The sequence below is a fragment of the Erpetoichthys calabaricus genome, chromosome 18 (assembly GCF_900747795.2).
Source record: "Erpetoichthys calabaricus chromosome 18, fErpCal1.3, whole genome shotgun sequence".
In the NCBI taxonomy this organism is placed as follows: domain Eukaryota; kingdom Metazoa; phylum Chordata; class Cladistia; order Polypteriformes; family Polypteridae; genus Erpetoichthys; species Erpetoichthys calabaricus.
In genome coordinates this window covers 63,769,595-63,785,423 of record NC_041411.2, presented here as the reverse complement: position 1 = coordinate 63,785,423, position 15,829 = coordinate 63,769,595, and the positions used below count along the sequence as shown (strand labels likewise).

The 15,829-nt window shown below is 38.8% G+C and overlaps 1 protein-coding gene across 5 annotated transcripts in view; it reads right to left on the bottom strand.

The window, feature by feature from the left end:
- The window catches only part of plxnb1b (plexin b1b), a 388,691-nt gene that overhangs the window by 100,569 nt on the left and 272,293 nt on the right, over positions 1-15,829 (bottom strand). Inside the window, exon 1 of one of the 5 annotated variants that reach the window (XM_028825052.2) lies at positions 2,964-3,179. The exons of the other annotated variants lie outside the window; for them this stretch is intronic. The gene's annotated coding sequence lies outside the window, so the exon portion shown is untranslated. Of the gene's footprint in view, positions 1-2,963; positions 3,180-15,829 lie in introns of those variants that run through there. 5 annotated transcript variants of the gene reach the window in all.

Genomic DNA, 15,829 nt, shown 5'->3' with positions numbered 1-15,829 from the left:
AATGGTAGCACTCCTGCCTCAAAATGAGGAGACCAGGGCTTGGGACCTAGGATTATACTCAAAATATCTTTACATTCTGGAAAAAAAAAATACTTATAAGTAACGTTTTTGTTCTTAGCTAACTTAAATACTTGGGTTTGTTCTGCTAATTAGTAAATAAATGGTAATTAAAAGCACTTTTAAATGTAAAGGAAAAGCTAAATGACCTTACTCACTTTAGTGTGCTGGACCCACTTCATTTAAACATATGTTGACATAACTCAAAAAGCTTCAGCGCTAATTTTTTTTTTGTTGTTGGCAGAAAACATTTTTTAGAAGGCATAATCTCATTACTTGGGTGCTGTCATGCTTGCAGGTTCTAGATGCAACCAGCTTGCAACTCTAATTCACACCTACACACCAACTTTTTCAGCAAAACCTGTACTTTGGAAACTAAGTGCAGAAGGATACTGCATAGTTTTCCCACATGTTAATTGTATTTATTATAAAACTATATACAGTGGAACCTCTAGATACGAGTTTAATTCGTTCCAGCACTGAGCTTGTATAGCGAATTTCTCGTATCTAGAACAAACTTCCCCATTGAAAAAAATGGAAATCCAGTTAATCCGTTCCGCACCCCAAATATATTAACATAAAAATCAATTTTCCTAACAAATAACACTGATAAATTATATATATACTGTAGTCTACCTTTAATAAATAACACTGGTAAATAATATAACTGATTATTAAAAGAATCAAAACAGGTGTCCAAAGTGCAGTAGAGCATTCAATAAATCTTTAAATAAATAATCCTTAAAACAGTTGTGAAGTGGAGGTTTAAAATACACAAGAATAACAATCCTTTAACACGAGGTTAAAACGTCAAAAGGATGCCGTCTTTAAAAAACAGACGACAATCCCCGGTGCTTCTTCTCTGTTAGCGTCTCACCTGCGGGCTCTGCAACAGGCGAGACACTCTTAATGCAGCTGACCTTCTCTACACCGCCCTGCTTCAGCTGTTTGGCTCGCCTGTTCAGCTACACGCGAGCCGCCCCCCCCCCCCTTTTACTTCTTCTCCCCCTTAACCGGCTCGCGCTTCTCTATATATGCGGGGAGGACATGGCAGCTGCAGCCCATCAGCCACAGGAACAATCATGGATGTGGGCAGTTTCCCACCTGTGCACTTAAGTGAGAAACGCAGACACCGCAGATCGCGGCTGGCAACTGCTACCACGCCCCCTCGCTAAGCCGCGAGCTATACCCACAGCCTGGCTCGTGGCTCGTTACGCGAGCCAATGCTCGCATTTAGATCTGAATTTTTCGCTCATACTTTCCTCGTATTTTGAATTTCTCGTATACAGAGGTGATCGTATCTCGAGGTTCCACTGTAAACACTTTTGGTATACTTCAAGGTCCCAATATACACCTCATACATTTACTTTTTCTTGTTTGCCTATGCCAGTGGTTCTCAAACTGTGGGGCGGGTCCCCCTAGGGAGGCGTGAAGTAACAAAAAGGGGGGCACGAAGATGTGAAAAAAAAAAACAAGAATCGAAAATATGAAAAAACATTCTGATACTAGAAAAATAAATATAGAGTTAGACAAATGTTGATAAAAGTTAAGTAGGTATAATAAAATATGCATCTATGATATATCATTAATTAAAAAAAGAACGAACTGGTATTAGTGGGCTCCTTTCAAAAAACGTTAGGGGGCGCGATTAAAACTTATGAAAACTCGGGTCGCGAATACTTAAAGGTTGAGAAACGCTGGCCTATGCCTTGATATGTAGCATGTAGGCAGCATGGTGGTGCTGTCTCCTGGGTTTGAATACTTGCCCTGTCACTGTCTGTATGGAGGTTGCTTATTCTCCTTATATCGAGGCTTTACTCCTACATTCCAAAAAGAAGCAAGCCAAGTTAAGTGGGACCTCTAAACTTGCCTGGTATGGGGTAGCCTGTGATGGTCTGCCACCTTGTCCTGGGACAGTTCCCTCCCTAATCCCCTGTGCAGTCGAGATGAGTTGCAGGTGTTCTGAACCCTGGGCTGGATTACGCAGATATGAGAACAGTTTAATAAACTTGGGTATGTTGTTTCTCTCCCAAATCCCCTTACGTTAGCTGGCAGTTCAAAGGGGGCCACTGTGTGACTTTAGGTGAATGTCTGTGTGGGTGCTGCGATGGACTGGGGGCCGTTCCTGTCTTGCTCCCAGTTCTGCTGGGATTGGCCCAGGCTAACCACGACCCTGAGCGTGTTTTTCAATATGTCGCAATATGGACCCAAAGAATTTCATTACATTCTGGTGACGTGTCGTATTTTCATTGAAACGATGACGCTCGTGTTAAATCACTGTCATTTTGTTTTTCAAAATGTCGGTACGTTAGTTTTATCATGTTAAGTCACATTATATTTCTGCGCAGGACTTCATGGTTGTAGATGTACGTCGTTTAACCCTGAACTCATAGGAAAGTTAACAAGATAGACAACGTTAAAACTCTATGCCACTGTCGTTTTCGATTCGACCTGTCCAGCAAACAGATTTGAAAAATGAGAGAAAATATAAATCCAAAGCGGTAGTAAAAGATATCTGCGCCAAGGCCAGGCGGCAGTAAAACTTTATTTGTAACACCCAATTAAACACCTGCCGCTGTTCTCTCGGTTGCCAGCGTACAAGCGAGTGTTGTCGGCATCCTCGCACTGCAAACGTCACACCATACAAAGACTACTCTTCGGCCCGTTCCTCGTTATTCTCGGGTCCCACTTGCAAGTGGAAGAATGGAAGGCGAACCTTCAGCCGCACGTGAGTTTACGGAGGGCTTCTACTGAGATGTGCTTCGCGTTATCAGAAGAGGATGCTGCAAACAAAGATGCTCCTCGCCACTGTGGTTTGTTTAAAATAATTAAGGTGAGCACATCGTAAACTATTCATTTCTGCATCACTGATCAACTTTTATCAAACCATCTGAAACCAACATTACCGTTTCGCATCCAGCGCTGCAGTGCACAGTAAATGGCCGCTCCTCTTGGCTTAAGACGCACACACGAACTTTTTTTTTTGACTGACAGGTCCTATAGGCGCTGTCCAATTACCGTGCTGTAAAAGTCACAGTCTTATGGATTTAATGACCTGCACATGGATGCTGGAATTTTCCTTTTAGGTAACATTCCAAAATCTGGTTGTGTAAGTTAACGTGATTCCTTGTTTAACATTTTTATTGTAATAATGCATTCACAAGACGAATTTTTAATTAGGAGTTGTTTCGTGGGCGCACCAATAATTAACTGGTGGCTTTTGTGATCGACAGGGATTTCATCCAATTATAAACTGCTGCGCCGCTTTTTGCTTTGATTTAACGAAGTTGCGATAGTAGCGTACCTCAAGTGAGAAATAAGAAAATGTCAGTAGAACGCCTTCGTTTATCTAGGGCAGGGGTGGGCAGATTCAGTCATGGAGGGCCGCAGTGGTTGCAGGTTTTTGTTCCAACCCAGTTGCTTAATTATAAACCAATCCTTGTCAATTATTTAATTGCATGGCTTGCTAGTGCTTTAACTCTGCCATGTCAGGTTATTCTCATATCCTAGATTTATTTTTCTTTCTAAGGATATCATCGAAATGATTTGAAGTCTAAAACAGATGAGTAATTCTCAGTGCTTCACTTTTTTCTCTTCACTTTCCTTCCAAGTATTTAATTAAACCAAATAGTGCGTGATAAATACACACAGGTGTAAATGAAAACAAGCTAAATGGAGAAATGCTGGTCTCTTTTGTCATTTGCATGGTATTGCTAATTAGGAGCAATTAAAAACCAAGAATACAGCTGTTTAAGACTAAAATAAGCAATAAGGGTTCAAAATCTTAACGAGCGAGACAACTAAAGTGAAGCTGAAGTGTTACTTGAGCAATAAGGGCTTCTTATTAAGCAACTGGGTTGGAGCAAAAACCTGCAGCCACTGCGGCCCTCCAGGACTGAATCTGCCCACCCCTGATCTAGGGCAGTGCTCCGCAACCGGTGTGCCACGGCACACTGGTGTGCCTTGAGCAGATACAGGTGTGACGCGGTCAAATAAGACAATTTTCGGCAATCCTCCGAATACCGATCCCAAATTACTTAACAACTCTTTTCCTATCGAGTGGACAATATTTAGGAGCGGGAGCAATAAGGTTAGTTATAACCAGCTTACTTATTTAAAAATATAGGTTGCATCATGACGTCATCACATACGTGCAACTGCCACAAACGCAATCTTTTCGGCAATTATATGCATTTGCTCAGCGATAACTACAACATTTAGTTGCTCCGTGTTGAACCGTTACCACTAAGAGACGTTGCAGCTGTTGTGCTGGAATTAATACAAAATATTGGAAATACATGTTATTGTCTTGCAATACAGTAAATGTTTTTTCGCGGCTTTCAGTGTAGTATTGTCCACTCGATAGGAAAAGAGTTGTTAAATAATTTGGGACCGGTATTCGGAGGATTGCCCAATTTTCTAACTAAATAATATTTCAATGGTCCTCCTTAGAAACACAATAACGAGAATACGTGCAATGAAATATTCGCGTAAATAGCCTTTTAAAGGTTTCATAATTTTGTGTGTCATTTCTCTGAAATAATAAATCCCATTGCCTGGCGCCTACGACGTAGGCCCTACGTAGTCGCCAGACAACTCCATAGTATGCTTTGATAAGCAGAGCGCTCCGTGTCCTCACCTAGATTCAATTCAAGCCGACGTATTAGTCGTGCTACGTCGCATTCACTCGTCTTGCGACAGTAGTTATCATTCATTACTATTAGTTGTGTTGCTGAATTGTGTATGGTTAACGTTCTTCGTGTGATTCATATTTAGTTTTATACCCCTTTAAATATGGATAAATTTTTACGTGGAAAAGATTCGTCTTCACGTACAGATGATGAAGAACCCAGCACAAGTGTTGCAAAAAAAAAAAAAAAAACAAAGCAGATTGTGAAAAGGAAGTACAACGAAGACTACATTCGATATGGATTCTCGTGGTGTGGTGACGAAACGGCTCCAAAGCCACAATGCATCATTTGCGGCGATCAGCTATCAAACGAGGCAATGGCACCCAGTAAACTAAATCGCCATCTAAATTCAAACCATCCCAGTTACGCCAAAAAAAGACAAACAACTCTTGTGTTAATTAAAAATGATAAGCGGTCATGCTTAAAAGATCTTGACCAAGAACTTCGGGTTGCGCTGTCAAATATTGAGCCGAATATAAAACTTTTGTGTTCATTGAAACAAGCGCAGGTATCACATTAATCAGTCATTATGTTATAATAATTATTAAGATTGCATAAAAGTAAATATAGTATAGTTTTTATGTATGTATACTTATAATAAATGTATACTTATAATAAAAAATGAAAATGTATTGTACAATTTGTGTATTAAATTAATATCTATATATCAGTGGCATAGCTGGAGATCATGTTGCCCGGGCGGTGAAAAATTTGACGCCCTAAAGCTGAAAGAATTTTTTTTTGCGCCTCCTCAAGGAACAAAAAAAAAAAAAGGAAACTACCGTAGTTTGGACCTCCCTAAATAGCTGGCGCTCGGAGCGGACTGATCCCGCCCTAACTACGCCAGTGCTATATATTTTAGCTTTTGACGTGCCGCGGAATTCTAGGAAGAACTTTGGTGTGTCCTATGTGAGAAAAGGTTGCGGAGCACTGATCTAGGGCACGGGTGTCGAACTCCGGCCTGGAGGTCCACAGTGGCTACAGGTTTTAGTTCTAGCCCTTTTCCTAATAAGTGACCAGTTTTCACTGCTAATTAACTCCTTTTCCCTTCATTTCAATAGCCCGGTTTTTAAGGATTCAGTCCTCTGAATTGATTTGTTTCTTCATTAAATGGCAGCTAAACAGAAATGAGACGTGAAACAAGCCAACAGATGACCAGCTAAACTGGGATTTCAAACCAATTTCACTCCAAACACTCTCTTAATGACAAGCTGATTCTTGCTGTTAATTAAGCCCGTTATTTAATTCAATGGCTTGTTGCTGCTCTCATTCTGCCACAGCAGATATTTCCAAATGTGTTTGATTTTTCTGTTTTTTCAAAGAACATTGCCAAAATGTTTTGGTGACCTGAGAGATCAACCTTACTGAGACCTTCACCTTTCTTTATTTTCAGATATTGTGTGATGGGCACAGGTGTGCCGGTCATATGGTGGCTTGTTTGATGTCTCATTATTGTTTGGCTACTAATTAAGGAAAAAGAGACAATTAAGGGGCCTGAGTCAAGTTAATTAAAACTAAAGCAGAAGAAATTAATTAGCAGTAAAAATGGGCTCACTAATGAAGAAGATGGTTAGAATGAAAACATGCAACTTGTGATCTAGGGTCTTGAGGTGGGTAAAACTAATCTCCCCTTGTCATAACAGCATTAAGGCTACACGGGGGTCTTACGCTCCGGTCTTGGCGGTTCGTACTGGCTGCAGGTTTTTAATCTAACCAAATTTTTTTGATTAGAACACATTCATTTAATACTAAGGCAATGGTTTTTTTTGGCTAAGTTAACTCGTTTGATATGATTAAGAACTTAATTTCATGTTTCGAACAGAAGCATTTAGGTTATGTTTCCTTTTGTTCTTAACCAGCCACAAGTTAATAATGAGGTTCAAATGACAAAGGAACCACCAGCTCTCCGTGCTTCCATTTAAGCATGTGTATCTGCATCATGAAGTATCTGTGTTAATACAATGTTTGAAATAAGTGAGATAGAAGGAATGGACCAAGTGGTACTAATCTGTTCCAGACCACAAAGCATATGGATAACGTTCGCAAAAAATGAAAAATCTACAAAATGACAAAAGATTTGTCTTGGAAACATGAAAGCACCAACATGCCATATAATTAAACATCGAGTTTCATTATCTACAAGACATGACTTCTAATTACAAAACTGGTTGGAATGAAAACCTGCACCCACTGTGGACCTCCAAGACCAGAGTTGAGTATCCCTGGGCTACACTATGAAGATAATTACAGGTGGTGAATGTGTAGAAGGACTATCCACTTCATCTAAATAATCTTTTACGTTTACATAGTCGCACACAAGATAATCTTCATTTCGTACATTGTGCTGAATTACTACATGCTTAATTTTGTAAATGTGCAGTATGGAACTTGAGTGCAGTTAAAAAGTAAAACACAAATATACTGTAGTGTTTTCTTTTATGAGAACACGTCTCTTAATTATACTACTTCATTTCTGGTCGCTTTTTTATATATTTGGGGAAACATTTAACTCAAATTGCAAGCTGATCAGATGTAGCCCATTATTTAAACTGTTGCTTACTGACCAGCGTTCTTATGGCATCCACCAAGCTCAGATTCATCCATCATACTGCCAGATAGTGAAATGTGATTCATCACTACAAAGAACTCGTTACCACTGCTCCAAAGTCCAATGGCGGCTCACTTTACACTGCTCCAGCTGACACTTGACATTGTGCATTTTAGGCTTCTCTGCGGCTGCTTGGCCATGGAAACCCATTTCATTAAGCTTCCAATGCATCGTTCTTGTGCTGATGTTGCTGCCAACTTGGAACTCTGCAGTGAGTGACGTAACAGAGGATAGGTGATTTTTATGCGCGATGTTCTCTGTGATTTTGCATGGTCTGCCACTTCATGGCTGAGCTGTTGTTACTCTTAGACACTTTCACTTAGCAATAATAGCACCTGCAGTTGACCAAAGCAGATCTAACAGAGCAGAAATTTAATATACTAACTTATGGCAAAGGGGGCACTTTATGAAAGGGCCATGTTTAAAGTTACTGAGTTCTTTAGTATGACCCATTCCATTGTCGTTTGACATTGCATGGCTATGTGCTGACGTGATGCACATGTTAACAACTAAACAGCAGAAGTTAATAATTTAGAGGTGTGCCCACATACCTTTGGCCATATAGTGTATTATAGTGAAATATTGATCCAGTACAGTTTCTTTAAGAGATCGTGAATTTGCTGTGAAGTTAAGCATAAATTAATGGAAATTAAGCATAACTTAATGGAAAGTAACGAGTATTATAATCTAAACATCGATAGATGCTACAGTCATTTTAATGCACTCCTTCAACTTTAGTGAAATACAGTACAGTATATTGTATAGTTTTAGATATTAAGTTCCTACCCTGAAATAGCAAGAAATGTGCTGAATACTTTCTTTATTTACTTCTTTCAGATGTGCTGGACTCTTCTGATATATGCCACTGACATACCTAAACCTTGATTTAAGTAAAACATTTTAATGTATGACTTCCATGGGTGCAGGAAGTTTTACTTAGACACTCTGCATAAAATGGATGTGATTTTCTGTAAATTTATTCTAGATCTTCGCTTCATGTCAGTTTTTTGTTCCACGTCATGATCGGGCCATGCCGTAATTATTTAACATGCAGAATGGACGTGCTACACATAAAATTAAGACTTGAGATTTTTTTCATGCTGTAACTTTTCACATCTGTCTTACAGAAATCAATGCTGAGATGAGTTAAGTTTTTAAAAAATCACGGCCCCCTCAAAACTACACCCAGCAGCTCACCGTGACCAACCACCCTGCTATGTTCAGTAAATTGGGGATTTCTTGTCTATTCCTGCCTCACGTGCCAAGCCCATTTAAGAGGGAAGGCTTGACACAAACCCGCTAGACATAAACAGTGCATCTGTAGAGATTTTTCAGCAGTACATAATGGAGACTGTGTGTTTCGTTCATTCCAGCACTATTTGACACAGGCCGAGAGTTCATAATGTCAGGTCAGTTATGACTCAGGCATGAAGCCATGAACACCACCACTGTGTAAAGCATGCATTTTAGGCCTAAAGAAAGACATTTGAAACTTAAGTTTATATATGGTTGATGCCCCCTGCCATCTGAGCCCCTTTGTATGGTATGTGAAAAGGACACCCCTTTTCTGGCTGTCTCGCTTTTTTTATTTTTTAAAAGGCTTAAAAAAGCAGTGGCTCCAATATTACTGAAACTATTTTTAGCTCAGAAATGCCACTGCAAGGTGGTATGGGAGATGTGTCGTGCTAGTTTTCAGGAGGCCGAGTGTGCTTGACAGGTTTTAGGAAATAGCTCTGCAGAGAACAGACCTTGAGACTGGTGGATTTTTTTTTTAATAGAATGTCTAAATGTCACAAGAAGCTCTGGTAACTAAACACTTTCCAGTCTCAGTATAAGTTGTATACTTATTTTTAACCCAAGAGCTTTCATAAACTGCAGATGTTGACTATACTGTTGTGTTCTCACTGCCCGTACGCAAAGATTAGGGAGTAAGCAATAATACATCTTAACCATGGAGGAACTGATAATACTGGACATTGAACTGAGGGAGCTCTCTCTGTCTGAAGTAAAAAGGCTAGTAAGAAGTTAAATTATACAAAAAAGTATGTGAAATATGAATTTAAAAAGAAACTGTTGCACAAATACCTCATATTATGGTTGGGGGAGATAATGCTGTGATACTGTCGTGGTTCACTGACTTGCAGAGCACCATAACATAACAGTCTCAAACCTGCTTAATCCAATCCATGGTCACCTGGGAAATGGGATGTAGCCTAGCCCTAGAGTACTGGGCAACTGGCAGGGAGCAGCCCTGACGTTTATTTATTAACCAAATATTATGTCAGTACTGACAAAGGGAGCTTTGACCTAGCTGTTTTCTTGGAAGATGGGTGGAGTGTTTGATTGCTCATCTGTTTTTCTGAATCTGACTGTAATAAGGTTTCGCATATCTGTATAAGTAAAATGTTTTATTCACAGATGTATTTTGTAATATGTAAAACTATAATTTTGGGTGTGTATTAGTAACTAAATATATTTTTCTCACCACCTTCCCTGAAGACATGTATAGCCACCATCAGCAGATGAACCAGTCTGTGTTGTGATGCATTGCTTGGCACTTTTGGTCAAAGCCGATCAATGTGTTTCTCTATGTTCTATCGCATCATTCTATCCATCCTTTACTAGACTTGATAAATCCAATTCATTGCCACAGGGAGCTGGCATCTACCCTGACTACATCAGGAGCAAAGCAGCAAGCAGCCCTGAACAGCATACCAGTCCATCACAGTGTATTCACACGCCCTCACAATCAAACTTCGCCAGTTAACCCAACATGCATGTCCTGGGAATGTGGGAGAAAAACTGGAATACCCCCAAAAAAAAAAAAAGCAAAAAACAACCATACAGACATTAAAAGAATGTGTAAGCACCCAGGCCAGCATATCAAAACAGGGCTCTGGCAGGGTGAGACAACACCCTCATGATATTGGCATTTTTTTGTTTTTCTTTTCTGTATTGTAGGTGAGAAAATATTTCCTCATCCATTAATTTATCAAGTCTACTTATATTATAGAGTTATTTGGTGGCAGAGCCATTTCTGGTGACATAGCGCACAAGGAAGGAGCCGACTGTGGACAGGACGTTTAGTTAATTGAAGGACAAACATATTTTTACACAGGCAACTACACTAACTCATAAGACGACAGCCCAGTACGGCTGAACTAACAGTTAAACCAACATGGGAAGAACATTTAAAACACCACAAGAGGGTAAGCAGGCTAAGAAAGCAGCAATACTAACCAGTGGCAAATTGGCATGAAATTGGGATGAGGCCATAGCAAAATTTTCCTTTATGTGAGCAGATTTCTCCAACATTTACTTGCACTTATCTAACTATTGTCTATCCCTCTTTTACTATTGACTACCTAGACATGCACATTCATGTCAGAAAAATAATCAAAGAGATAATGAAATGCTGAGGCCTGGTCTGTCTCGACTGGCACTAGATCATTGTGATAACATCTGACAATATCATCATCTGACAAAATACAGAAGATTTAAACGCTAACAAAACTGACAGCCTCACAATCACCCGCCACCTAGGAAGATACAGTGTATCCGCTGTGAATTGCAGAAAGTGAAACAGCAACACCTCAAGTTTAAAATAATATGATTTTATGGCGAAAAAAGACAAGCCACAATAACACAGAAGGAACATGCAGACTGTACACCCTGCGCACCATAAACACAAGTCTGGTAGCAGCACTAACCATTGTGGCTGCCAGGTATTTGCACTGGCAAACAATTGAAAGAATCATGTTCTCAAGACCTCTTCTTTCCACACCAGGTGGCAGTGCTCCTTTGAAACGAGAACATCATGTTACTTGCTTCTTTTCCACAAAGTGGGTTGATCATATGTAAGACCTCACTGGTAGATTGCTCAAATTTAACACCATTAGGTGGTCCTTGGCAGGGAGTGAAGATCAAGAAGTTCTTCGGCCCCATTCTGATCAGCTTAATGTCTTATGATTGCTGATCTTTTAGAATTGATCTTTTTGTACCCCTTTACTGAGTTGTGCTGCATAACCTTGACTGGAAAAAGTCGAAACAGAAATATAAAAACATATTTTTTTTGTAATGGAAGGCCTTATTTTAATGCTTGTTCACTAACCTGGAAAGTTCTGGTTACACTTGCATATAGACACCCAGGCAGAAACCTAGGACAATGCAGGGCCAAAACAGCTAACTATTTTAAGTCAGAAAAGGGCTTGCAGCAGCTAGCACAAAGACAATTTGAATTACTACAAAAAGCAATATTTTCTAAGAAATAACATTGAGCACATGAGTGAAAAGTGGAAAAAAATGCTTAAGACGACAAAGTTGAGAGTTATAAATATTTTAATTGCAAGTAACATTACTGAGGGAAGCTTATTAATTATTTTGCCCAATATCTGATGAGTCTGTGCCCTACTGGTACTTAATGCAGAAACGCCACTGGTTCTAACCTATGTGGTACCTAGATTCCATTCGCCAAATTTATATTTATAATACTTTAGACCAGGGGTCCTCAGTCACAGTCCTGGAGGGCCGCAGTGGCTGCAGGTTTTTGTTCTAACCTGGTTGCTTAATTAGAAAGCAATTCTTGCCAATAATTTAATTTCATGGCTTATTAGTGCTTTAACTCTGCTATGTCAGGTAATTCTTATATCCTAGAGTTTCTTTCCCTTTCTAAGGATATCATCCAAATGATTTGAAGGCTAAAATGGATGAGTAATTCTCAGTCCTTCACTTTTTCCTCTTCAATTTCCTTCCAAGTATTTAATTTAACCCAATAGTGCATGATAAATACACACAAGTGTAAATGGTAACAAGCTAAATGGAGAAATGCTGGTCTTTTTGTCATTTGCATGTTATTGCTAATTAGGAGCAATTAAAAGCCAAGAATATGGCTGTTTAAGACTAAAATAAGCAATAAGGGTTCAAAATCTTAACAAGCGAGACAACTAAAGTGAAACAGAAGTGTTACTTGAGCAATAAGTGCTTCTTATTAAGCAACTAGACAAAGAGCCCATTTCGACAACGTAAGATGAAACAGGCACGAGTGGAATAGTAATAAGTATAAGCACCACAAACCTGATATAGGTGTATTGAATGAATGCGTAATTAAATCAGAATGCGCAATTAGGCCTCGAGCTGTAGTCGAAATCGCCTTTCAGGACGTGAGTGAGTGAGGAGGCTGGCGAATTATGTATTAAGATTGGGTTGGAGCAAAAAACCTGCAGCCACTGCGGCCCTCCAGGAATGTGATTGAGGACCCCTGCTTTAGACCATGGGCCCCAATCAGGGGGTCCACAGGGATGACATTTTTTCAGATTTTTGTTCCAACCAATTTCTTAATTCGTAACCAATTACCACTGTTAACTAAACCTGTTACTTATTGCCACAGCCCATTAGTGCTCCTATTATGCCCTGTCAGAGACTTCCAAAATTGTTTGATTTTGCTTTTCTCAAGACTAATCCTAACATTTTGAGGACCACAGCAGCTTAGTCCATCTCAGTCATTCTCATTGACTATTAATTCTACTTTTTTAATGAATTGTGAACACAAAGATGTAAAAAAAAAAAAAGGACCAAGTTACTTACTGAGCTGTTGATTGCCTTCCTATTTGCATCTCTTTCTTAATTGGCCGCTAGTTTAAAAAACAAGCAGTGTTTGAAAATTGTGAATGCAGCTGTTTAAATGTTAAAGAAGCAATTAAGGATTCCTAATCTTAAGGAACGACTAAATGAAAATTAAGATGAAAAACATATGGAGCATTCGCTGGAATAAATGGCTTCTATTTAACAAGTTGCTTGCAAATTAAAAAAAAACAAACCTGCAGCCCTCCAGAACTAAAACTAAATACCCCCCTGCTCAGTATCAATTGTTGATATAACAGTTTCTTATTTCTTCACTTTGAACAAGATTTTATAATTAATTTCTTGCGTCAGTCCAATTTCTCATAATGGTGTTTCCTTTCGTGCCCATCTGCATGGCTAACCTTTGTCTTTTAATTTCAAATTTTTTTTTTTTTAATCAGTATCTATAATTTTTCAATAGAGTGAGTGAAGTTTTTATTTTGTTTTAAAAGGAGAGAAAACCCTAAGGGAAAAATCCCTCCAAAAAAATTAGACCGCAATCTCATTTAATTTTGAGCCAACTGCTCACGACTTTTTATGCCTTTGATGAGGCAGAACAGCAATAACAGAATGGGAGAAGACAGCTGCTCTCTGGAGGACATGTACTGTTACTGACAGGAAGACAGAACAAGGCCTAGCAGTGATTGATGGGTGGGATGGGACGCATCTTTAAACACTGTACAGTATATAGGTTAGACTAGAATGCATAATGTGCACCATCCAAGTTTCAGACAAATGGAACACAACTTTATACTAGAATTCAGCTTGTATCACACAGGCAGAAACTTGAAAGCAGTGGCACCTTTAGAAGCCCTCGTAAGACGAGTAACATCTTCTGGTGCTGAGCACCTTGCTGCTCAAAACACAGCTACATAATTCTTCGGGAAATTTTCACTTAACTTCTTGGGTCCCTCAGTCATAACTTTCAAAGATCTGGCTTGTCCATCATCCTGTATTGATTTTTTTCTGAAACAATCTATATCGTCTTTGGTGTGACACATTAAACCAAGATAGACAGACTTTTACTGTCAATGGACTCTTTTACACTTCTTATACAGGTCATTTGTGGTCAGTATCCTATCCCTTCCCATATTGTATTGTGAACTGTCAGCTTTTTTTTTTTTATAGCTACCAACTAATTCTGTCAGATTGAACTTCACTAATATAATACAAATTTATTCAAAAAAGGTCTTATTTGAAGGCAAAGACTGATGTTCAATTATAAAAGAACAGATGTGTGTTTTACCTAACACTAATTTTGGTATTCTGCTATTCCAGACATGCTTTTCAGTATTTTGAAGAGCAGCTTTTGTACTTCAGTCTTTTCATAACGTTGAATTGTTTGCTTGCTGTCTCCATTACTAAATCTTACCATCAAAGCGCTTCACAAAGTAGTTTGAGAGAGTTTAAAGTTTTGTCTCTCCCACTGCTCTGCTTTTTGATTAACAAACCAGTTTTTCTAAACATGTCTCTGGCACCCTAAAGCTATCTTCTTCTAATAGTGGTCTGCTTATTATTCCAAGAGCTAAGTATAAAAGAGAACGTGAAGCAGCTTTTTGCTGTCATGCACCAAAAATCTGGAATGCTTTATGGGTAGAGATATGCCAGGCTAATATCATGGATCATTTAAAAAAAAACCTCTTAAAATCTACATTTTTAATTTGGCCTTTTCTTATCAGCATTTTAGCTCTACTTCTAATAATATTATATATACACATCGAAATATCATATTCCTCATGGATTTGCAACCATTGTTAATCACTTCTTTTCTCTGCTTTCTCTTCTTTTTCTTTGATGGCATTTTTCGCCACCACCACCTGATCAAAGTAACATACAGCCACCTGTAATGTTGGACCATAAACAGATACTCTAAATATCAATGAGACCCACTGCATCAAATTACCTAGGATGAAGCTTAAAAAACAATAAGGAATTACTGAGGTACAATTAAGTTATGCAGAATACCCAGTGGGAGCTGGGTGGTCTTTTCATCTTGTAACCCTTACAAATTGTTTTTCTCTCCAGCATTGCACCCCTGGAGTTTTTTTTTTCTCTGCCCTCTCTGCTCATCTCACCATACCATAGCACTTATCTTATTAGAGACTTAAAAATTAATCTTTATATATGGATTCTACTTTTTCTATCACTACTATATCTTATTTATTCTTATCTACTATTTTTGTTTTTTTTTCTATTTCTAATTTGTCTTTCCTTTTCTTGAGACCTTTTCTTTGACATCTTGTAAAGCACCTTGAGTTGCATCCTGTGTATGAAAATGCGCCATAGAAATAAATGTTGCTAGTGATGTAGACAGTCACTAGTCAAGTAGTACATAAAGGATTGCCATGAGAAATCTTGTATGTCAATGATGTAATTTTGATGGCAGAACATGAAAAAGAATTGAAGGACAAGATACTGAAATTGAAAACTAGATTAGAAGTGAAAGGCCTCAAGATAAATGCAATAAAATCAATGGTGATGGATGGAGTGAAGAGGTAGGTGGCCTGGCTGTGTGACATGTATGGTAAAGATGGGAAAAACTCAGTTCAATACATGGGTTGTCTGAAGTGATGAGGGTAGTCAGCAGGTTGTGCTTGTAGAAAATGTGTAAGTGGATGTAGAATGCTAATGTAGTAAGTGCATATTTATGTTTTGGCTATTCCGAAAGTCATGAATTTCTGCTACTTAGATGATATATTGACTGTACATGGAGGTGCAGACACTGGGTGAGAGATGAACTGAAGAAATTCTGGACGCTAACCCCAACTCTTACTTCTAAAGGAGCCTGTCTGGCATTGAAGGGTAAAGTTTTAAATATGTGTGAGGAGCTCTGTGGGAGTGGGACACGGCCAAC